Source organism: Pan troglodytes, chromosome 23 (assembly GCF_028858775.2).
Source record: "Pan troglodytes isolate AG18354 chromosome 23, NHGRI_mPanTro3-v2.0_pri, whole genome shotgun sequence".
Taxonomy (NCBI): domain Eukaryota; kingdom Metazoa; phylum Chordata; class Mammalia; order Primates; family Hominidae; genus Pan; species Pan troglodytes.
Window position 1 is genome coordinate 39,419,132 of NC_086016.1, and position 22,958 is coordinate 39,442,089.

Below are 22,958 nucleotides of genomic sequence, written 5' to 3' on the forward strand. Positions count from 1 at the left end.
TCACCGAGTCGCTGTGTGGCTGTGGGTAGGATCCTTAACCTCTCTGTTCCTCAGTTTCCCCACCTGTCAATTAGGGATGGTGATAGTATCTATTTTGCTGGGTTGTTGTGAGGATTTTGCTAAGTTCTATAAAGTTCTTAGAGCAGTGCCTGGCACATGGTGTGTTGACAAAAGGAAGATATGATTCCCTTTGACTCTGTGAATGGCCTGACACTTGGGTTCCACAGAAGGCAAGAGACAGAGCTGCAATTCGAACGCTGGACTCAGGACTCCCTGTCCAGGGCTCTCTCCCTACAGCATCAAGGAATCTCCAGCTTGGCCAAGGGAACAAAAAAGTCCCAGGACTGGCCCAGGCTCAGCCCCAAGGCGGAAAGACAGCCTGTGAGGAAGACTAAAGGGATGAGAGCCACAGGCCAGGGACCAGGCCCCAGACCCTGCTCCATCACCTGCACCTCCCTCCTCTGTGCCTGGCACTTGCCTACCCGGCCCCACCCCCAGCTCCGGAAGGCCCGGGCACTCCTGTGGGCACTCAAGGACCCTGGGAAGCTCCTGGGCCCTGAAGCAGCTCCCCGTGGCCCCAAGGAGCCCAGTGCCCAGTGATCCTGGGATGCAGCAGGTGGAGAACAGCAGGGAACAGCGTGGTCTCCCGGCACCACCTTCCAAGTCCCTGGGTACTCTGTCCCCAGAGACAGCCAGGGGTCCTGGCCCTGGACCCCCACACCCTACCTTTCCCCAAGTCCCAGGGAGCCCGCAGGCAGGAATCCCAGCCAGAATGGGCTCCTGCCTAAAGTGCTCAGCCAACAGCGAGAGGAGCCCAGATGTCCACACTTAGCCTTGGAAGCAGATCCCCTCAAAGCAGCCCACCCGTGCCCCGGGGCAGCGTGCCGGGTCAGAGGAGCTTGATTCTGCAGTCGGACACTTCAGATCTGAAGTGGGTGAAAGTAGAAAAAGTGCAAACAGCCCAGGCACTCACAACAGGGAAATGTCCTTTCAAGAAAAGCCCATTCCAAAGTGGATTAGGACCCAGGTCCCGCCGCACCCCTGAGAAGGGTGCTCAGGGTGCAATCAGGGGCCGCAGGAGGGTGCAGGGCCAGCTGCGAGGAGAATCCCTCCTGGGTAAGAACAGATGGTGTACATGTGTTTGTAGGTACCAGGAAACACGGGTCAGTGACAGCCTCTGGGGAGGAGGCCTTGGGAACAGGCAGTGGCCCATTCCTTTCTGCTGTGCACGCCGAGAGCATGTGCCAGTTCCCCAGGTATAAGGGGGTTTGTATACTTATGCATTGTTTTACACATACATGCTCCAAAACCCAGCAAATGCACAAAGATCACGAGGGCACACACATACACACACACCTGCCCTTGTGTGCCCAGCTTCCATCCAGCCAGCTCTCTCCTGCGGCCTGAGAGACAGGCGGCTGTGGCAAACAGACGGGGCAGGGCCAGAGAGATGGGTGGGCAGACAGAGACAAAGAGACAGGGAGAGAGAGAGAAACAGAACGAATGAGCTCAGCTCAGGCCCTAGGGTGATCCTGCTCAGAGCAGCCACTTTAGGCTGGTCCAGGGGCTGCAGGAAGTGAAAGTGCCCAAGAGGAAAGCCGGCAAGGCTCCACCCTCAGCCTGGCCACTCACTGCGGTGTGGCCCCGAGCCAGCGCCTCACCTCTCTGGGCTGCAGCCTGCCCACGAGTGCGGGCAGTGGGTGGGAGACCTGCTGGCTCCGACCCTCCAGCACTCCGGGGTCCTGGTTCCCTGTTGAGCCCCCGCTTCCCCTCTCCCCAGATGGTGCCGAGGGCAGCGTCCAGGTCAGCTGCCATCTCAGCCCAGCCAGGAACTCACTCCCAAAGCCCCTCCCTCCCCTGCCATCAGCCCCAGCATCAAATCGGAGAGGGACGAGCCGGGCACTGACCGGAAACCGCAGGCGTGGATACTGCTGTCTTCCTGCCTCATCTCACCTAATCCCCATCACAGCCCTGATCCCATTCTACCACACGAAGCAACCGAGGCGCGGAGGATGATCGGGCCGGAGCCCCACGGCCAGCGGGGGATGAATATGAATGAGCTGGGATGGAACCCACGCGTCTACTCCAAAGCCCGTCGGCTCCTTCCACAACATCCTGTTCGGCAGGCAGTAGGAGGGGCCACAGGGGCAGACACCCCCACATTTCCTGACCTAGCACCCAGACCCGGGACTCCACAGGCCCCAGCCTGTCTCCAGCAGCCTCAGAGGTGACTCTAGAAGGGCCCCTGAAGGCTGCCTCCCTGCTCCGACCACCAGGAAAGCCAGCAAGAAGCCCAGAGCTAGCATTCCTGACTGCACGCCAGGCGTAGCACCGAGTGCTTCATAGTGTCACCCTTGGGCGGTGGGTACTACCTTTATTCCTACTTGACAGGTGAGGACACTGAGGCACACACAGGCGGGGCAACTTGTCATGGGTAGAATTGGGAACTGACAGCTGGGCCCATGGGCCTGATCACTGCATCGCCCCATCCTGTAGCCTGGGAGTTTTTCCACTCTGACCTGCGACCCCCAAGCCAAGGAGTGTCTAGCGGGGCAGCAAAGGCCTCACCCGAGAAGCGCTGCTTAGATCAAGGGCCCTTGAGCCACCACCATTGGGGCACCTCAGTGCCGACCCCTCTCTGTAGCCGGTCTCTTCCCAGGATGATGCTTGGGGTCCCTGGAGAGCCCCCACCTCCATCCTTGAGTCCCAGCCCTGGGTGAGGAGGGGAAGCGGAGAAGGTCTGTGTGCCCCCACAGACCTCAGACAATGTCCTCTGGGACAGGGGCTGTCCTTTGCCTGAGGTCCAGAGAGAGTGTAGGACAAGCAAGACTCACACAGCAAGCGGGAGGCAGGAAGGGGCAACATAGCCCTTCATCTCTGCCTCCCAGCTTGGCACAGAGGGCACCCTACCTCCTATGCTGGGTGGGTTGAGCTGTGACCCAGCATGGAGACAGGGATGGGGCTATGGGTTCTCAGTAGCTTCTAGCTTCTCACGCAGCCCCTGGCAACCCTGTGGGCCTACTGTGTGCAGATACTCCTATATCCAACCCTATTTCACTCCATCCCCTCCAGGAGCCTGGCAGTATCCCCATTTCACAGATGAGAAAACTGAGACTGGGACATGTGACCACTCAGGCATGGGATCTAACTCACAAGGTCTCACTTCCCACCACCAAACAGGCCTTCCTGCAGCCCCTGCCCCAATCCAACCACTCCCAGCCCTCAGGGACTGCCTCTTCCAAAAAAAAAGTCTTCCCAGAGCTCTTGGAACCTCCGCTCAGAGGACCATCTCTCTTCCGACAGTCAGAAAGCAGACTGAGGTTGGGCGCCTCAGTCTGTACACTCAGGCCTGTAATCCCAGCATTTTGGGAGGCCGAGGCAGGTGGATCACTTGAGGTCAGGAGTTCGAGACCAGCCTGGTCAACATGGTGAAACCTCGTCTCTACTAAAAATAAAAATACAAAAATTTTCTGGGCATTGTGGCAGTCGCCTGTAATCTCAGCTTTCTCTCCAGCCTGGGCAAACAAGCAAAACTCCGTCTCAAAAAAAAAAAAAAAAAAGAAAGAAAGAAAGAAAGAAAAAGAAAAAAGAAAGAAAGCAAACTGAGGCCAGCACATCCACAGTGCCTCCACCCTCAGACTGGGGCTCCTGGGAATTGAGGCTCTATCTCTCTCAGACAGGGCACTCACTCCCCTTCCCAAAGACTAAGAGGTCCCAGGACTCCCTCCTCCAGCACCTCCATCCACACAGCCCCCTACCTGATTGCAGGACTCTGCCCCAAGGGGCCAAGCAGGACCCCAGGCCACGCCTCAGCCCCTCCTCTCCCTTCTTCCTGGCGCTCCTCCAGGCCTGGCCAGTACCAGGCAGGCTACCCTCCCACCACCGGGCCCTGTCCATGAATCCCACCTCTGTTGGGCACCACAGACCCCCCTTTCTCCTCCCCAAACAAATGGGGTCTTGAGCAAGGCACCGGGACAACCACGCACAAGGCCAGATCTATTCCCTGGACTGGCGCGGCTGCCAGCGGGGTGGGTGGTCAGGCTTGCGGAGCTGTCTGTCCCTTCCACAGCCCCTCCAGGTCCAGCCTCTGGCATTGGGAGCCCGGCACTCTAAGCTCGTCCTGGCAAGGCTGGGACCAGCAGCCCTCCTCCCCGGGTGACCCAGGAGTGGGCCTGGGCCAGGCGCCCCTAACCACGCTCCCCACTTCCTCCCCTCTCCCTTCCCCTGACACAGTGTGGGCGGGGACCTCTGAGCGTAGGTCCAAATCCCTGCTCTGCACCCTGGAAGAGAATCTCTCCAGGCCTCTGTTTGGTCGTTTGTAACCGGGTGTGACACTCCCTATGCTGCAGGGGCTGCTGTGGCCACAGACGGGGTGGGGTACAGGGAGAAAATCCCGGCACAGAAGAGGTGCTCAGTCCAAACTGGTTTTTCTCTCTCCTTCATTCCCTCTTCTGCCCTAGGGGGATAAGAGGTGGGGCTGGCAGAAATGGGGGTGAGAGGGCACAGGCTGGCAGAGTAGAAAATGACCTGTCCCAGGCACTTAAAATGTTGCCTATTCCAAAATCAAAGTCTCAAATCCCTCTACAGCTGGCAGTGAAGTCTCCTAAGACTAGGCTGGTTAAGGCTCCCAAGACCCCACAGCCAGCCTGGGCAACACAGTGAGATCCCGTCTCTACAAAAAAAAAAAAAGCTTGGCATGGTGGTATGTGCCTGTAGTCCCAGCTACTCAGGAGGCTGAGATGAGTGGATCACTTGAGTCCAGGTGGTCAAGGCTGCAAGGCTACAAGGCTGCAGTGAGCCATGACTGCACCGCTGCACTCCAGTCTGAGTGACAGAGCAACAGCCTGTCTAAAAAAAAAAAAAAAAAGATCCCACAGCCCATTAATGGCAACACTGGGGAGGAGGCCTCAGAGCTAAGCCTGCAAATCTAAGCTCAAAGCCCACTGCCTCCTAGAAGCCAGCGCAGATATTATCCCCATTTTACAGACAAGTAAACTGAGGTACACAGTAGTTAAGTAATATGCCTGAGGTCACACAGCTAGCGAGCATCTGGATTGATTTCTTTTGACAATTCAGGCTGCTACCAAAAGCTGTTCGTTATGGCACAAGCCCTCCCTAAGAATCTGTGATTTTGACTCGGCTTCCAGAGTCAGGTCCAAGTTCTTCAGCCTGAAATGCAAGGCCTCCCAGCAAGGTGGTATACAGCAGCAGAAGACAGCACTGGACCTCGAGTCAAATGCCAGGCCTGCCACTCACATCCTGCTGTGTACCCACGGCACCTTACCAGGCCTCCCTGGCCTCACTGTCCTCTTGTATAAAATGGGAATAACGAGACTGACCTCCCAGGGTGGCTGGTGGGGTTACCTATCCATGCAGTCACACAAATTTATTGAACATCTACTATGTGCCAGGCCCCATTCAAGGTACTTGAGATAGAGCAGAGAACAAGACAAAAAAAAAAGCTGTCTTCAGGGAGTTGATACTCTACAGTGGTGGGAGGGCAGAGAATAAGCAAGCAAATAAAACAGTGTCAAGTTGTGTTAAGGACTTTAAGAAACCAGAGGGAGGAGGCCAATGGCAAAGGATACGGTGCTCGGGAGGACTTCCCTGAGGAGGTGACAGTTAACCAGAACAGGAGACAGACATGCACTGAGCCAGGAGAGCAGCAGTGAGCACAGAAGGAACAGCAAGGTCAAAGGCCAGTGAATCAAATGAGAGCTGGAGCCTATGGGAAAATGCCTGGCACATAGCAGATGCTCAATAAACAGCAGCTGTGAGCATTATTACTCTAAGCCCCCCAAACCCCTTGCTCCTTGCCTTCCTCTTCTGGAAACCAGGTTGCGATGCAGCTGGAAGTGCATCCTAGGTCTCTTCCACATTCCTTCATTCATTTAAAGTAACCCTGCTTCCATTAATAGTCCTCCCATTTTGCAGGTGAGAAAACTGAGGTTCCCAAGATCCCATAGCCCATAAATGACAGCATCGGGACATGAACCTAAGTCTAGTGGTCTCAAACCCCACGCTCCTGGCAGCCTTGGGCGGTCTCACTTACAAAGGGCACTCACTACATTCCCCCTTCCCATCCCAAGACAGCTCAGCCTGTCAGAACGTCTCTAGGATGGACCAAGGTCTGAGCCTGCCCTTTGAGGCCACCCAGGACAGCCCTCTCTCTTCCTTCCCAGGTCACCCTGAAATGTTAGCAGCTGCCACCTGGAGCACCTCCCAGTGCCAAGCCCTGTGCCTTACTTTGTCCCCTGGCCTTGCTCTGGCAAGGTGAAGTAGGGATTCTTATCATCCCCATTGTACAGGTGAAGAAACTGAGGCCCAGAAAGGTGGAGAAACATGCCCAACGGCAGCTTCCAGGAAAGTGGCAGTGTTGGGATCTCAGCTCCGGCCCTCATCACCTGAAAGACAGTCACCCGTCACTTCCCAGGCCTCTCAAATGGCCCTCTTTGGCCATCACTCTCAGTCCCTTGCCTGGCCTGTCCCCCTGGTGATGCCAAAATGGTAGACAGGACAGGCTTCTCCTAACTCGGTTATTCTCAGGGCACTACCAGCCACATGCCTGGCATGCGGTGCCCTAGGCCAGGGCTGGCTGAGCAGCTCAGAGCACGCAAGTCCCATGAAGGAGACCAGTGGCCAGGGGCTCAGGCAACGGCTGTGGGGACAGGGCTCGCCTGATGAAAGTGCACACACAGGCCCTGGGGCAGGCGGGAGAGGAGCACCAGAGAGGGAGCCTGCCACACCTGCTCCATCCTGGCTCGGCCACCAGGGTACTATGTGCCTGTCAGAAGGCTCTCTGCCTCTCCGGCCCCATTCCTGTTACCACCAACTCAGGACCGTAATCCCACCGCTAAGGGTCATGGGGAAAGGTACGATGCCACAGAACTCTAGTGAGATCTGGCTTCCCCACGCGTGTCAGGAAATCATTTTAAAACGATTTTTAAAAGTAATGATGGTGGGCCAGGCGCGGTGGCTCACGCCTGTAATCCCAGCACTTTGGGAGGCTGAGGCGGGCGGATCACAAGGTCAGGAGATCAAAACCATCCTGGCTAACACTGTGAAACTCCGTCTCTACTAAAAATACAAAAAAATTAGCCAGGCGTGGTGGCACGCGCCTATAATCCCAGCTACTCAAGGAGGCTGAAGCAGGAGAATCGCTTGAACCCGGGAGACGGAGGTTGCAGTGAGCAGAGATAGTGCCACTGCACTCCAGCCTGGGTGACAGAGCGAGACTCCGTCTCAAAAAAAAAAAAAAAAAGTAATAATGATGGTGGTGGTGGTTCCCAGTCACTGAGAGTCTATTACATACCAGGAGCCATCACATCCATGAGCCCAAATAACAGCCACCCTGGGAGGCATGTGCCTCATCTCCATTTTACAGAGGGGGAAACTGAGGCCAGAGGTCCTCCACTGTAAAAACCAGAGCCAGGTTGCAAACCCAGAACTTGCTGCTCTCCTGTGCAGCTTCCTGTTTTTAGTAATTGAATGAAATGCTGCTTCAGGAGAACCCCTGGGGACTGGGGGGAGAGAGAGGACTCAACGGTGTCAGAGAGACAGGCTCCCCCAGGGAAGGAGTTAGGCCTGCTGAGTCCGGCACTCAGGGAGGGAGATGCTCCCCAGAACGTGCCTGCTGGGTGACCTTGGGCAAGTCACTTCCCGTCTGATTCCTCAAAGGCAGGTACCAATGCTGGTCCCCAAGAGAACGGCACTGGGTCAACAGGTCCTCAGCAAACATGACGGATGGGGACAAAGTCACTTGGGGGCAAGAAAGGAGCACGTGCCCAGATGAGAGACTTATGAGATCAGAGGCCCTGGGGAGCGAGAGGGCTCAAGGAGGCAGAGGTGGGAAGATCATGACCACAGAAGTCGGAGGGAAGGGCTGAGTGGAGGCACTGGGAGGAAGCACGCGCTGGTGCAGCAGGGTCTCCGGTCTGTCCACAGGGGCAGGCAGGATAAGTACAGACCCGCCCACTGTGCCTCACTCCCCAGCCCTCCACCACCAAGAACCCCCACTTCAGCCTGTGACAGCAACACCAAGTCCCCTGCAGCAGGCCTTCCCCCACCACGCCTCCTCCGTCCTCCGGGGCGCACCCACCACCCTGCACAAGCCCCCTTCAGGGCACCCATCACTACCCCTTTCCTGGGGACCTCCAACACCTGGACAGCCACAGCCCCTCCACATGGGGACCACCGCACCTTGGAGATAGCATCTCCCTATCCTTAGCAACCACCAACACTGTGCGCAGCCAGCCAGCCTCCTTCCTCTGTCTCCTCCTCTCTCCACGGAGACCACAATGCCACAGAGGCGGCTCCCTCACCACGGCAACCACCGTCACTCAGCGCCGCCTGGACAACAGCTCCCTCCACGTGGCCGCCACCAACACAGCCTCGGTGACAGCCCCAGCCTCTCCTCTCCTCTCCAGGGCAGCCACCAGCCCCAGCCAGGACGGAGCAGCTCCTTCTGCCTGCCTGTCTGCCTGTCTGCCTGTTTGCGGCCTCCTAGTGCCAGACGGCTCTCCCTGTGCCTCCAAAATTCAATGACATAGGATCAGGCCCCATATCAATTCTGCTGGCGTTTTCCCCTGCTCCCGGCTCACTTCCAGCCTCTCTCTCTACAATGGAAAGACCCCCACCTGAGCGAGACCCCCACCATGTTGTCCCAGGCCTTCCCCTGGAAGCTGGCTCTCCACCCCCAGCAGGTGCACAGATGCCCCCTGACCTGCTGGAGTGCAGACTAGGCCTGCCTCAGCCTCTCTGCCGGGTGATGGGGCAGGAGCTGGGGTCCTTGAGCCAACAGGGGCTTCCTGCCCACCCTCCCCAGTGGGCTTGTCTTAGCCCCCAACAGGCCTGCCGCTCTGCAGGCCGCCTCACAGGCCCTGTGGAAGGAAAGCTGGGTGGGAGGGGTGCCCACGGCTGGGGGCAGGGGCCAGGCCCACAAGAAGGAACACACAGAAGCCTGAGGCTGGGCCACATCACAGGTTTGCAAGGCCGGGTCATGTGAGCTATGCTCACAGACAGCGACACACACACAGGCAAAAGGACCCTGTCCTTACCAGATGTCTGCAGCAGAGGAGGCCCCTCCGGCACTGTCCCCAACCTGGGTCTCAGAAAGGTTCCCCAGGCAGCAGCGGCAGCAGTAGCAATGAGATCTCAGGTCCTGGCCCAGCCCGGGTGGCAGCAGCTCCTCACCCAAGTCCTCTCCTTCTGCAGGGAGGCGAGGGGGAGAGAGGGGAGGGAGGGAGAGAAGGGGAGGAGAGGGAGGGGGGACAGCAGGAGGGAGGGAGGAGGGAAAAATGCTGAAGTCTTGAAGGGTACACTCACTTCTTTCTTGGGTTTCCCATGGCAACCGAATATACCACAAATGAATATCAGGGTGAGACAGAGAGGAGGTAAAGGGAGAGGAGGAATGGAGGGAGATGGAAGAGAGATGGAGAAAGACAGAGATAGAGAGATGGGGGAGACAGGGCAGGGAGAGATGGAGAGATGCAGAGAGAGATGGAGGCAGAGATGTGAAGGCACTGAGATGGAGAGATGGGGCAGGGAGAGGAGAAGAGATGGAGGTAGAGACAGAAGGAAGATGAGGCAGGAGAGATGGAGGGCTGAGGCTTCCAATCGTAACCCATGGGGCTCAGGGGCCAGGGAAGAGGCCAGGGGCCACAGGGCTTCTTTCAAGCCCCTGGGCAGAAGGAGCAGGCACAGATGAGTGAGCTTTCTGGGAACCAAGGGGCCCCCACTCCCACCCCTTCACCTTGTCCCACACTCCCTACTGGGCTCCACAGCCTGGAGGTGCCTCCCCAGTCACACCCCACTCACAGCCACGGTCACACATGTCACACCCACGTGTGTGTGCACACACACTCTCACACTCCCCTGACCCCCAGTGCCCCCACACAGCCCTCACCCCCTCCATGGCCAACTACCCTCCTCTCCTGTTGGTCACTCGGATCACCAACGCCGCCCAACCCCATCGTCAGCCGGGCCCCAGGGAACAAAGACACCCTCGCCCTCGGCACACCCTCTCCTCTTCAGAACTCTGCCAGGACTGGCACACGCCTTCCCCTATGTGCTCAGCCTGTTCCCAGCCAGGTGTAATGCCTCTGCCCCACCTTCCCGCCACATGGGCTCACACACAGCCTAAGAGCACAGTACCTGGCTGACCTCCACCTGCACAGACAGGCGCTCCCAGACGGGCCTCGGCGGAACCTCGCCTCCATCTGCGCAAACACGTGCGCACACACACTCAGCCCCTCCCGAGGAGGCCCCTCTCCCTGTCCCGCCCCGCACCCCACCAGCCCAGATGGTACTCTTGGCCCTCCCCCGCAGGCAGGGGCTCACACCTCGGCCCCCTCGGCATTGCCATTCACAAACATATGTAGACCCACCAAGTGCTGGCAGCCAGCGGCGCCCAACGGAAAATAAACACACACTCGGGCCTCCCTTCCCCTCTCCCCCCCCACACTGCCTCAACTCCCTCACCCCCTCCCAAAGGCAGAGAACTAGCAGGGCCGGCTTCCTCCAGGAAAGGCTCCCAGGCCTAGCTGGGAGCACACAATTGACCCTCAGCCCCTCAGCCAGCAGGGATGGGAAAGCACCCCAGAGGCACACACTATACCCTAACACACACACACACATACACCTGTCCTCCCAGAGCACACCCAGACAGAATCCACACAGGAGAACTTCCCACCGCCGCAGAGAAACGCACATCACAGACCCAGAGACCCGTGGGCCTAGAGACCAAGGTGCACTGCACACAGCTGAACCAGAACACAGGGGCGCCCCACACAGACACCCTCCCCAACACGCAGGCCCACGCTGGTGCCAAAATGCATGCGGCCACTGCACAGACGCACAAACCAGGGGCACCGTGGACTGCCCCGCCCCAGGCTCACCAAACACACCCAGAAAAACGTGCCCAGGGACACGGGGCCCCCAACATAGACACACGCCAAAACATACATGCCCCAAGCATGCCCACACACAGGGAATCACTCCCGGACACACGTGCCAATGCACATGAGCCAACACACCCCCAGCACAGCCACGCCTGCACGCCACAGCGCTCCCAGGGCAGTTCACGCGGCGCGTCCCCATGCCGTCCACACCCACCCGGCACACACACCCCCTCGCCAGCAACTCGCCGGGTCCTGGCTCCGGTCGCCCCCTGTGCCCCTGCCCAGCGCGGCCGGCCCCGCCGCCAGCCCCCGCCCCCAGCCCCCGCCCCTGCCGGTCGCTTTCCGATCCCGGGCACCGCGCAGAGCCCAGAGGCTGCGAAATTGGCTGCGAGCGTCAGGGGCTGCGGCTGCAAATTCTAAACACAGGCAAGTAAGGAGGAAAGCCGGGCCAGCCGAGCGAGCCGGGCCAGCCGGGCGCAAGTTCCGGAGGCTGGCGGGGTGGGCCGCGGGGGACGGGAGCCTCGAAGAGCCGCGGACGGCGGAGGACGGTGCGGAGGTGGGGAGCGCGGCGGGGTCGGGGTGGGGGCGGCAGGGTGGCGGTGCGGCCCCGGCGGGGCTCCGAGCGCGCGCTCCCGTCCCCACCACGCCAGGTCCGCGGCAGTTCCCGCCCGCCCCCTCCTCCGGCCCAGCAGCCATCGCGCACCCGCCCCGTGCGCCCCCAGGACGGACAATCCCAGCCGGCCGCCAGACCCAGGTCTGCCTCCGCCAAGTGGATGGACCATATCGAGCCACCGCTACGCGGCTGTGCGTCGCCTCCTCCAGGACGTCTTCTCTGCTCTCTGCCCTCTTCGCCGCTTCTCTGCCCTCACCTCCACCTCCGCCTCTGGCCTCTGCTCACATGCACAGCCGCAAACTCAGCTCCACCAGCGCCCTCGCTCCACAGGAAGGGAGAGGGAGGGCATTCGCCCTGTGCAAGGTGCTGGGGCAGGCCCGCTCCAATTCCACTTCATCCCGACCACACTTTAGGCTGCTAACGTGCCTAGCTTTAGCAGCTGTGCAGCCTCGAACCCGTGACCGCACACGCTGCCTCCGATTCCTCATCTGTGCAACAGGAATGATGCAGAGGGGCGTTCTGAGGATTTAATGAGGGACTCCTTAAACAGGCTTAGAGCAGCAGACAACGAACACGGAAGATGATTAGCCAGTATTACTAGTCAGTTTTGGCCCCTGACTTGCTGCTGTGGCGCGGAAGGTTAGGCACTTCACTGAGCTCAAGCTCCTCCTCTGGAAAATGAGGATGGCTTTGCTGGCTCCGAGGGTTCTGGGAGGAGTCTCAGAGACCCCGGGGAACATGCAGCTGCCATCCAACCAGCAAATGTGAGTGAATTAATCTTCGGGAAAGCATTAAAATTGCAAGTTCCTGCAATTTCCCCTCGTCCACTCTCCCAATCAAAATCTCAGTGGACAGGGCCCAAGAATCTGCATTTTAACGAACACCCAGAGATTCTAATGCTCCCTGACAAAAAGGATATTACTCAATTTCTTGGCGCAGCATGGATGGTCCCGTGTGGTTGTTCCTCAAACTACATGTCCAGACTCATCTTCTCAAAATCCACTCTGGGCTTCCCCACCTCCGGGCCCCTGCTCACACGGTCACTCCATATGGCACGCCCCCACCCAGGGGCAGGCAGGACCTCTTTCACAATCCTCCAGCCAAAGTTAAACAAGATAACAGAGAGCGCCTTGCCCGATGCCTGGCACATAGCAGGTGCATAATCGAGAGAATTCTGCAAAGCCCAGAGCAGAAGTTGGCACAACCTCTCCAGCCCTGCCCGGGAGGCTCGCTCCACACCTGGCCTCCAGCCTGCAGCAGCAACCCCCTCTCGGTCAGGTCACAAAGGGACAAGAATCACCTGTCAAGCAAGCCCTACTGTGTGCAGACCCCATGCTGGGCACTTGTCAGAGGTTCCCGTGTCTCACCTCTCCTCCAGGGCCCTGAGCTCTGCCAGGCAGGGGCTCCTCTCTGGGGGTTCCTGCCTGAGCCCCGGGGCCCAGCATTTCTCCCTGGGTGAAACATGCTAATAAGGGTGTGTGTGCACGCGCCATCTGAATGCAAAATGCAGCGATCCGTCCTCGGTAGCATGTAGATGAAAGGAATTTGTTTAATAAGTATTTTTTGAGGGCCTACCAGTCTCCGCCTGCACAGAGCTGACATGAAGTGGGAGAAATAAGACAGGCAATAGGCAGATGTAGGAAATCCACTGGGGAATGAGAAGGGCCAGGAAGGGAGTGAGGCAGGTAGGCTGACCCCACAGCCTCTGTCTCTCCAAGATTCAGGGGCAATTGTAGGGGGAGAAGGATAATAGATGGGCCAAGGAGGGAAACTGAGTCAGGCCTGAGTCTTGGGACTAGGCCCACGGCAGGCTGGTCAGGCAGCCTTGGGATTCATTCCCTACTTCCCCCTGAGAGAGGTGGTGACCAGTGTATACAAACAGTCACAAGAGCTGGCAGCACCCAGGCTCTTTTCATGCATCCTTAGGCCCCCCCAACCCCAGCAGTACCCATGCACTTCAGGCAGTGAAAAGCAGAGGGTGACAAGGATGGGAAAGAAACAGACACATGCATGCACAGTGCAGACCCCCTCCAGGAAGCCAGGAATGAACGGAGGGGGCAGATGGGAAGGGGGAGGAAAATAATGGCATCTCGCATGCCAGACAGGATGTTATACACGTGGTCTTCTCTTACCTAACCTTTAGCATGACCTTTAAGACAACCCAGAAGGGTTAAGAATTTGTTTTTTTGTTTTTTGGTTGTTTTATTGTTGCTGTTGTTGTTCTGGCCAGGCACGGTGGCTCACGCCTGCAATCCCAGCACTTTGGGAGGCTAAGGAGGGAGGATCACGAGGTCAGGAGTTCGAGACCAGCCTAACCAACATAGTGAAACCTCGTCTCTACTAAAAATACAAAAATTAGCCGGGTGTGGTGGTGCGTGCCTGTAATCCCAGCTACTGGGGAAGTTTTTTTTGAGACGGAGCCTCACTCTGTCACCCAGGCTGGAGTGCAGTAGCACAATCTCGGCTCACTGCAACCTGGGCCTCCTGGGTTCAAGCGATTCTCCTGCCTCAACCTCCTGAGTAGCTGGGATTACAGGCATGCACCACGACGCCCTGCCTCAACCTCCTGAGTAGCTAGGATTACAGGCATGCACCACGATGCCCGAATAATTTTTTGTATTTTTAGTAGAGACAGGGTTTCACCATGTTGGCCAGGCTGGTCTCGAACTCCTGACCTCAGGTGATCCTTCTGCCTCGGCCTCCCAAAGTGCTAGGATTACAGGTGTGAGCCACCACACCCAACCAAGAATTCGGTACTTTTGTCCCCACTTCATATTGAGGAAACTGGGCCTCAGGGAGGGGAAGTGACTTGCCCAGGACCCACACCGAGGAGGAAAAGAGGTTGGATTTGGAGCCCTGCCCCTGCCCTTTCCACAAGCAAGATGGCCAGGTGGGGAGTCCAGGGGGCCACAGCTGAGGCCACGATAGACTCGGGACCTGAAGAAGATACTGATCCTGGGGCAATCTCCCCACTGTCACCCGGGGGAGCCCTCCAAGCGCTGCTGTTCGAGGCACTGTGGGAGGGCCAGGGAGCAAGGGGCTGCCTTGGGGGGTGTCCCATCTCTGTGGGGAATGGGATGGGGGATTGAGATGCAGGCACCACCCACGAGGCCCCTCCTTTCCTGTCTCTCCTTGCAGCCAAAGCAAAGGGCGTCCGCCACCCCCAGCTTCCCTAGGGCAGGGTCACTGCACCCATTTACAGATAAGCAAAGCAAGGCCCAGAAAGGGCCTTCAGTGAGAGGGGTACGCCAAGATGTAAAGGCCTCCAGGCCCACCTGGCAAAGGAGTTCAGCAGCCAATGGTGCTGATGTGAGAGTTTCCCTTCGAGGGTTCCAGTCCTGGTTCCATCGCTGTGTGACCCTGGACTGGTCTGTAACCTCTCTGTTTCTTGTCTTCAAAATGAGGAATAATAATAGTGCCTGCTGCAGCTGGCTTTTGTGGGACTAAACGAATGCCGCCCATAAAGAGCTTCGAACTGGGCCTGGCTCTCAGTAGGGGCTCAATAATATTAGCTGATATCATTATTATTATTATCACTATAGTTATTACTATTTCAATCAGCAGCATCGTGCAGCCAGCACCCTTCCTCTGGCACCCCAGGCATAAGCAAGCCTGCCCAGGTGGCTCTTCAGTCCTCAGGGCTTCTCTGGGGCTTTCCTGGGGACTGTCGGCAGAGCTGGGGGGAAGGAGAGGGGGCTCAATTATTCCAACCCCCAGACACCATCTCCAGTAATAATGTCAATGCCTCTGCCCCAGGTGGTAACTGAGCCAAGAGAAGGTTAATTTAATCAGGGATTGGGCTGGGACGGCAGGAGGCAGAGGACTGGGTAAACCTTCTAGACGATTAACACAGCTCCTGAAGAGGTCTAACTTGCTAAGAAGCCTCAGGTTTCGAGGCAATCCTACTTCTCGGCCATCCACTCCACACAGCACATGTCACAACATGGGGCAGGTGGGGGCACCGAGAGAGGAGCTTGGCCCCCAGGCACTGTGGCCGGAGCAGGTGAGAGTAGCAGCAATGTGTGCCTCCCAGCCCTGCACACGGTTGTCACCCTTTCACACTCACACATCACACCCGCAAGGGAAGCTGCCACCACCCTCTTACAGAGACAGGAGAGGCTGACCTCTGTCACACACAGCCAGGATGCAGATGCAGCAGGGGTGTCACTGGAACCCAGTTCTGCCAAAAACAAGCATCCTACAAGACCTCAGGGGACATTGAGGAACAGGCATGGAGCCCCCAGTGACCGCCCTAGACACGCCCCACTGGAGAAGGCTTGCTGAGTGTGCCCGTTCCTATCACGCTGACTGTTTCTGGAGCTTGTGGGTGGAAGAGCAAGAGAGCACCGACCTGGGAGTCAAGAGCAGCCTCTCCTCCAGCCAGAGACCTCTTGGCCTTGGGCTCATCACCTGGCACCCCACCACCAATTCCTCATAGCTCCATATCTTTCCATGAAAGGAAGGTACCCCTCAAGAAGGGGCTGGGTAATCAAATGTATCTCCCTGTAGCCACTGAGGGCGGCGGGGGGGATGGAATTCACATTAAATCAACAGACAGCTTATTCCAGAACTCAGTTTACTCATCTGTCAAATATCCACATAATAGTGGCTAACTCACCCACCTCAAAGAACTGCCGTGGAAATCCAAGGAAAGAAAAGACAGTCCTTTGCAAAGTTAGACTTAAACCAAAACAGGAAAGCAGCTACTCTGGGCTGGGGGGATAGGAGGTGAGGGGACAGAGCTCATGTGGACTGAGCCCCCACCATATGCCAGGCATCAGCACCCGCCCCCCACAAGGCCCATGGTCTCCTTAACCCCCTTCACCTCTCTAACCCCTCACCCCGTGTTACAGAGGAGAGACTGAGGCTCAGAGAGGCGACGCGAATGCTTAAATCACAAAACACAGAAAGCAGCAAAATGGGATTCGAACCAATGGTCTCACGCTCCCTGGCTATGGCCATTTTCTATTGTCACATGCACTGACACACTCACTCATTAAAGCACATCCACCCAGGGCTGGTGGGCCTGGCTGGGATGAAGAGGAAAACAGGGACTGGGGAGGTCAGATAGGGGGCTGCAGCACGTTGGAGGCCTCCAGGCCCACCTGGCAAAGCAGTTCAGCAGCCAATGGTGCTGATGTGAGAACCTCCTTCGGGGGTTCCAGTCCTGGAAGGTGCACTATTCAGGGGGCAGGACTTAAGGAAAGGGGTCCCATGCCCACTCAGGATGCTGGGAAAGGCGGCCTCTTGGGAGGGACCACGCCACGCGTCCTAAGGCTCCATCCCTCTCCCCTTCCCACCCCTCATATACAAGGGACATAACCACACTCGGCCACACACACTCCCATGACATCACATTTACACACTCTGGCTGGGGGGAGCGACCTCCAACAAAACTGTCCCAGTGACGTCACCTGCGGCCTGGAGCTTATGTCACACCTGAGGTTCTCACTGACGTCACATACATACTTTTTCCTGATGTCCCCACAATTAACACTCTTTCTTCCTGCCTAGGCGTTGATGGCCCAGAGGTACCCACCTCCCCACCCACACAGTTGCAGGGCCCCCGGCTCATCAGGACAGCACCTGCCTGTGCACCCCTCTCAGGGGACACACATGCCCACATGCTTTGCTGATGGCCCAGACGTGACACGTCCCACAGGTGTCCACGGGCCACGAGAACAGGGGTGTCAGCCATGCACATACACATACACACACACACACACACACACACACACACACTCCCAGTCCCATCTCATGATGCAGCTTGCATATTAAAACGCCTCTCGGTAACTGCGCCGGGCAGTCCGCACCCCACAGCTTCCACCACATTCCTCCAGGTGCTGCCAGCACCCCCCTCCCTCCAGCTTTCTGACTCCGACAGCCTGGCCTGCTGATAGCGACAGCCGCAGCCCAGACACACACACATACTCCAGCCCAACACCTGTGTCTCAGCAAGGGACCAAGGCAGTGCCCTCCAGCCGCAGCTGCTGGGTGGGAGGAGTCCAGGGGGAAGGGGCACAGCACAGAGCCCTGAGCTGCAGAAAGTGCTGAGTACCACGTTCCTCCCCAGCTGAGTGCACGGTCAGCACCACTGTCCCCTTCTCGTCTCCCTCCTTGGGCACGCCTGACACACCATGGCCTGTGGCCTCTGTTTTGGACACAAGCTCCCCGAGTGTGCATGCACACGCGCGCACACACACACACAATCAGCTCGCTTCCCTCCAAACATTCCGAGGAAATCCTGCCAGGCCACTGACAGTGTGCGTGTGTGCACTTGTGTGTGTACAGACAGAGAGCAGGGTCCACCCCATATCCACACACACACGCACACACCACACACACACAGCACGCACAATCCTCCCCACATGCACACGGCGCCCCACCAGCCAACACACCCACCCCCTCCCCGTCCCCTGACAGCTGCTGGAGCCCACACACGCACACACACACACTGGCACGCGCTCGCACACACACACAAACACACACACACACACCCGGCAGTGGCCCCGGCCCTGCCAGAGCTGCAGTGTCTGCGATTTATGCCGCCTCCCTGGGCTGCCTCCCTCCCTGTCCCTGGCCAGCGCCTCTCAAAGGGTCCCCACCCCCCAATTCTGGTCTTACCAACCCCACCGCCGTCAAGCCCCACCCTGGCCCCCCTTCCCCAAGAAGACATCCACCCCGTCAACCCCTCTTACCAGCTAGAGGATGAATGCCTTGACCCGGCAGCACCCCGTGAAAGACAGGGGTTAGGGCCCCCGATTCGAAAAGATGAGGGCAGAGAGGTGCAGTGTGGCACCGGCTGGCACACCGTCCACCATCGAGCCTCTGCACCACCCCCAGAAACGCTCACCTCACCGACCGTCCTCGGTGTCCTCCCACCGCCTCCGCCCACCGCCACCACCACCGCCTCCCTCGCGCAGGGTGGTCCCCCGGGGGTCTCACGGGGATCCCCAGACCCAGGAGACACTGGGGGTGGCTCTCCCCGTCTCATCCCCCCTTCCGTGTCCCTCTCCAAGCCCCACCCCCACTGACGGAGGGGGTGCCCTCCGGCTCCAGCCCCGACTCCCACCGTCTCCCCGGTCGCGGCGCTCGGATCCAGAGGAATTCACTTACCCCAGCCCCAGCCGGGATCCGGGCCAAGCACCGCCTCCGGGAAGCGGCGGCCGCGGGGCCTGCGCGTGTGAGTGTGAATGTGAGTGTGAGCGCGGGTGTGGGTGCGGGGTGCGTGGCGCGTGGCCGTGGGGTGGCCCGCGTGTGTCTGTGTGTGTGTCTGGGAGCGCGCGTGTGCGCGCAGACGCCGCCGCCCCCTCCTCCCCGCCGCCGCGCCTCTGCCCCTGCCTCGGCGGGGAGGGCGCCCAGGAGGGGCCAAGCGGCGCGCGTCAGGGACCGCGGCAGGCCGTGTCCGTCTGTCCGTCCGCCAGCCCGCCCGCTCCCGGTGCCCTCCGCAGGCCTTTCCGCAGCAAGCCCGCTCCCGCCCCCGAGCCGGCCGCACGCTCCACGGACACACGCGCGCTCGCAGACACACGCCCGCGGGGCTGGGGCCGCGCCTGGCGCCGCCGCTGCAGCTGCAGCGCCCAGGGAGGCGAAGGCGGCCCCGCGGAACCCCGAGCCCCGGCCTGGCGGACCCCTGTCCCGGCCCCGGCCCCCTGCGCTGCTCACCCCGCGGGATCCGGGTCCGGGTCCGGGTCCGGCCTCCGCCAGCGCATTCAACAGCTGGGGGCAAACTTGCGGCGGGGCCGCCCGAAGTGCGCCTGGACTCGCCCTCCCCCTGGACTCCGCCTCCGCTGATGGGCCCCCTCTCCGCCTTGTACCTCCATGCCCTGCCGCCTGCGCCCTGCTGGTTGGTCCCGCGTTCAACCGCTGGCGACTGGGGAAGTGCGGCTGCTGCGTTCCCATTTTACAGGCCAGACAACTGAGGTTCGGAAGAGGAGTGATTCCAAGGTTACACAGGGAGCCTACAGACGGTATTAGACTTTACACTCCCCTACCTTGTGCCAGGGCACTCACTGCCTTTCCCCACCCCTCCAGGAGTAGGTCCAAGGGATACTGGGCTCATCTGCAGCTAGAGAAGCTTCATTAGCGTTCCAGAGGCCCAGTTCCCCGCCCCTTACGCCAAAGCCCCTGCCACCTGCTGCCACCTGCAAAGGGGTGGATGCTGGGAGGAGGAGGAGGTGGAAGATGCAAGAAGCCTGGCACCCGGGGCCTGTAACTTGGTGCTTGGGCAGGCAAGCACCTCCTCCCGAGGCCCTGCGAGCTGCATGTCGGAGGCCTGCTGCCAGCCGGCCCTGTACTTCTCCATCACTTTTATAGGACCGCATGCACCAGCGCCTGTTCTCAGGTGTTGCACAGCAGATGAAGTCCAGGCTGCGGGAACTCCCCGTCGGGACATCTCATGCAGGTCTGGAATAAGGAGACTCCCCAGAAGAAGCCACTGCCTGAGCTGAATCTTGATGGATGAGTAGGAGTTGGCCAGCTAAAGAAGGAGGAGAAGGGTGTCCCGGACTCTGGGAATAGCATGTGCAAAGAGGCACAGAGGCATGAAACAGCTTTGTATGTGTGTACAGGGAACTCCACGGAGTTGGGTATTAGTAGAGCAGAAAGAACGTCTGTCCAGAAATTCCTCCCTCCTGTCAACTAAGAACAGGGAACGGCCCAGGATGGGGCTGGGAGGGCAGAGAAGCACTGGGTCACAGGCCACTTGTTGTCCTGGGGTATGCAGAAGGACTATTGGGCGTTCCCCACCTGCACCCTAGGCTGCCTGGCACACTCCTACCCATCCTTCAAGGTCCCTCGCTGCAAACCCAAACAAGCCATGTGCTGTCTCTGCCATTTAAACTGAGCCCTCCTACAGGGCAAGGGCGGTATCCAACACATGGTGTGTATCCCTGACAAGGCTGGGCAAGAAGCAGGGTCCCAGCTCCAAGACCTTGCTGGAAGAGCCCCTCAGGTGGAACATAACGGCCTCTGCGCCCTCTGGCGGATCCCTCGAGAAACTAGAGTGCTCCCCAAGCCAACAGCCCCCCTGTGGCTCTCAGGCCCAGACACTTTCTGAGATGGGCACTGGCAGATGCCACCTAATCCGCTCCTGCCCAAGAAACTGAGCAGCGATGACCCCAAAGAATACCAGGGAGTGAGTGGCAAAACAGCCTCTTGCTGCTCTGTTTCTGAGACGTTCCCAGTCATCTTCCAGAGTGCAAGTCACAACCCTCTCTGAGCCTGTTTCCTCCTTTGTGAAAGGAATATAGCAAAAGCAGCCAGTACCCCCAGCACAGTGCCGGCCACTCCCTTCTCCCTGGAGACCTCCAGGTCTGGCTGGATTCGCTCAGAGTTTGTTTGAAGCTCTAAAACGGTCTAAGAATCTCCCTTTGGAGACTTTGCCCTTACTGGGCAGATGTACATTGACAAGAGTTTCAGCTCTTAGCTCACTTTCTGCCACCATATAGAAGATAGAGTTGGCCTGGCCTGAGGGTCATAGTGGACCACACCATCTAGACACTCAACTGGGCTTTCTCTAGACCATAGTGGAAAGGATACATGTCTGCACTGTCAAAGACAGTAGCCACTAACTGCATGTGGCTATTGAGGGATTGGAATTGTGGCTAATGTGGCTGAGGAACTAAATTTTTAATTTTAATTGTTATTACTTTAAATTTAAATAGCCATAATGTGGCTTGTGGCTGCCATGTGAGATAGTGCAGCTCCAGACATATAGCAAGCTCCTTATTAAAATCAAGCCCAGACAGACCTAATGCACACACACACACACACACACACACAGAGACACACACACAGGGAACCCTGAGGACCTGGGAATGCGGGGAGCGGGGAGCTCGGGAGACTGCCTAGAATCTGTAGCTGAATGGTTAAGACCGAGACAAACGTAAGCAATAACATGTCCATTCCCACAGTCACTGCCCCAGACCAGGCTTGCCGTCACCTGGATACCTGCAACAAACTCCCTCACCACCCATCTGTTTAAACCCTCCGGTAGCTCCCCAGAGCCCATGCACAGAGGCAAATATGTTCTCTTTCTCATGACAAATGATTGGCAGCAGCTGCCTAGAGGTGCTCACCCTTTGCAGAAAATGGCATGATCAGTTGGTGATGTCTGCCTCAGGAATAAATACAGAGATGAATGGTAAGCCCTCTCTGCTACAGAATAAAATCCAAACTCTATTTATTTATTTATTTTAGAGACAGTGCCTCTCTCTGTCACCCAGGCTGGAGTGCAGTGGTGCAATCTCCACTCACAGTGGTGCAACCTCCGCTCACTGCAACCTCTGCCTCCCAGGTTCAAACTATTGTCCTGCCTCAGCCTCCCAAGTAGCTGGGATTACAGGCACCCACCACCATGCCTGACTAATTTTTGTATTTTTAGTAGAGACGGGGTTTCCCCATTTTGGCCAGGCTGGCCTCAAACTCCTGAGCTCAGGTGATCTGCCCGCTTCAGCCTCCCAAAGTGCTGGGATTACAGGCATGAGCCACCGCACCTGACCAAAACTCCAAACTCTTTAACTTGCCTAAATAAGGCCCGTTGCAGTTGGTCCTTATTTATTCCTCCAGCATCTTCAATATCATCCCACATATGTTCTGGGTCCCAGAAACACCAATATCTGCCCTTTCCAGACTCACTTTCTGCCACCATATAGAAGATGGAGTTGGATCTGTCACCCCATCATCTTCACACCTTTGTGCTTTTGATCCTGTTCCCTTGATGTGGGAAGCCTTTCCTCCTCTCAGATCCCTTCCCTACGTGTCTACTTTCTACCTATCCTCAGGTACTGCTTGAAAGCCGCCTCCTCAGTGAAGCCTCCCCTGACCACTCCTAAACTGAGCTGGCTGAGCTACTTCCTTCTCCACCGGCTCCCAGAACACTCTGCGAGGCTTCAGTGACAGCACACATCACATCATGTCATTATTCATTCTCCATGTGTCCACCTCCCCCAGCTTATTCTTTACTTGGTCACCTCTATCAAGTAGCAACCACGTGTCAGGGGCTCGCTCAGGGCCAGGCACTGTGCGAGGCCATTTTCACACATTATTCTTATTAATAAGCCACAAATCTAGACATTAGGAGGTTCTCTTCCGGGCACACAGCATCCACCCCCCTTCCCACCAGCGCCCTAATTTCTCCTCTCCCCACCACCATGGACAGTCTTGGAGGAATGTGAATCCAGGTACCACTTCCTGCCCTCAGCTGGGCTAATTGCGCTGTGGGTGGAGTGATGCGTGCACAGGAAAATTAGCCGGAGCAGAACCATCCTCGAAATGTCAGTGCCAGGTGACATGGGTGGGCTGGGCACCTGCCCTGCATCCCCGAACCCCATCTGCTCGGCCTTCTCCCAGAGGTGCACAGGAGCTGCCCCTGGCTGACAGCTCACCAGAAAGTGCCCTTTATTTTCAAGGTGAACAAGCATGGCCCACATCCAAATGATCCCACTGCC

General features: G+C 58.0%; 1 protein-coding gene across 6 annotated transcripts in view; it reads right to left on the reverse strand.

The window, feature by feature from the left end:
• ELFN2 (extracellular leucine rich repeat and fibronectin type III domain containing 2) overlaps nucleotides 1-18,935 on the reverse strand; it is a 59,855-nt gene extending 40,920 nt beyond the window's left edge. For 2 of the 6 annotated variants that reach the window (XM_016939118.4, XM_016939116.4), the window contains exons 1-2: nucleotides 18,628-18,935; nucleotides 9,057-9,207 (exon numbers count right to left, since the gene is read on the reverse strand). The gene's annotated coding sequence lies outside the window, so the exon portion shown is untranslated. Of the gene's footprint in view, nucleotides 1-9,056; nucleotides 9,208-18,209; nucleotides 18,595-18,627 lie in introns of those variants that run through there. The other 4 variants (XM_016939121.4, XM_054675891.2, XM_016939117.4 and 1 more) reach the window with 3 other exon arrangements.
• Nucleotides 18,936-22,958: the final 4,023 nt, after the last annotated feature.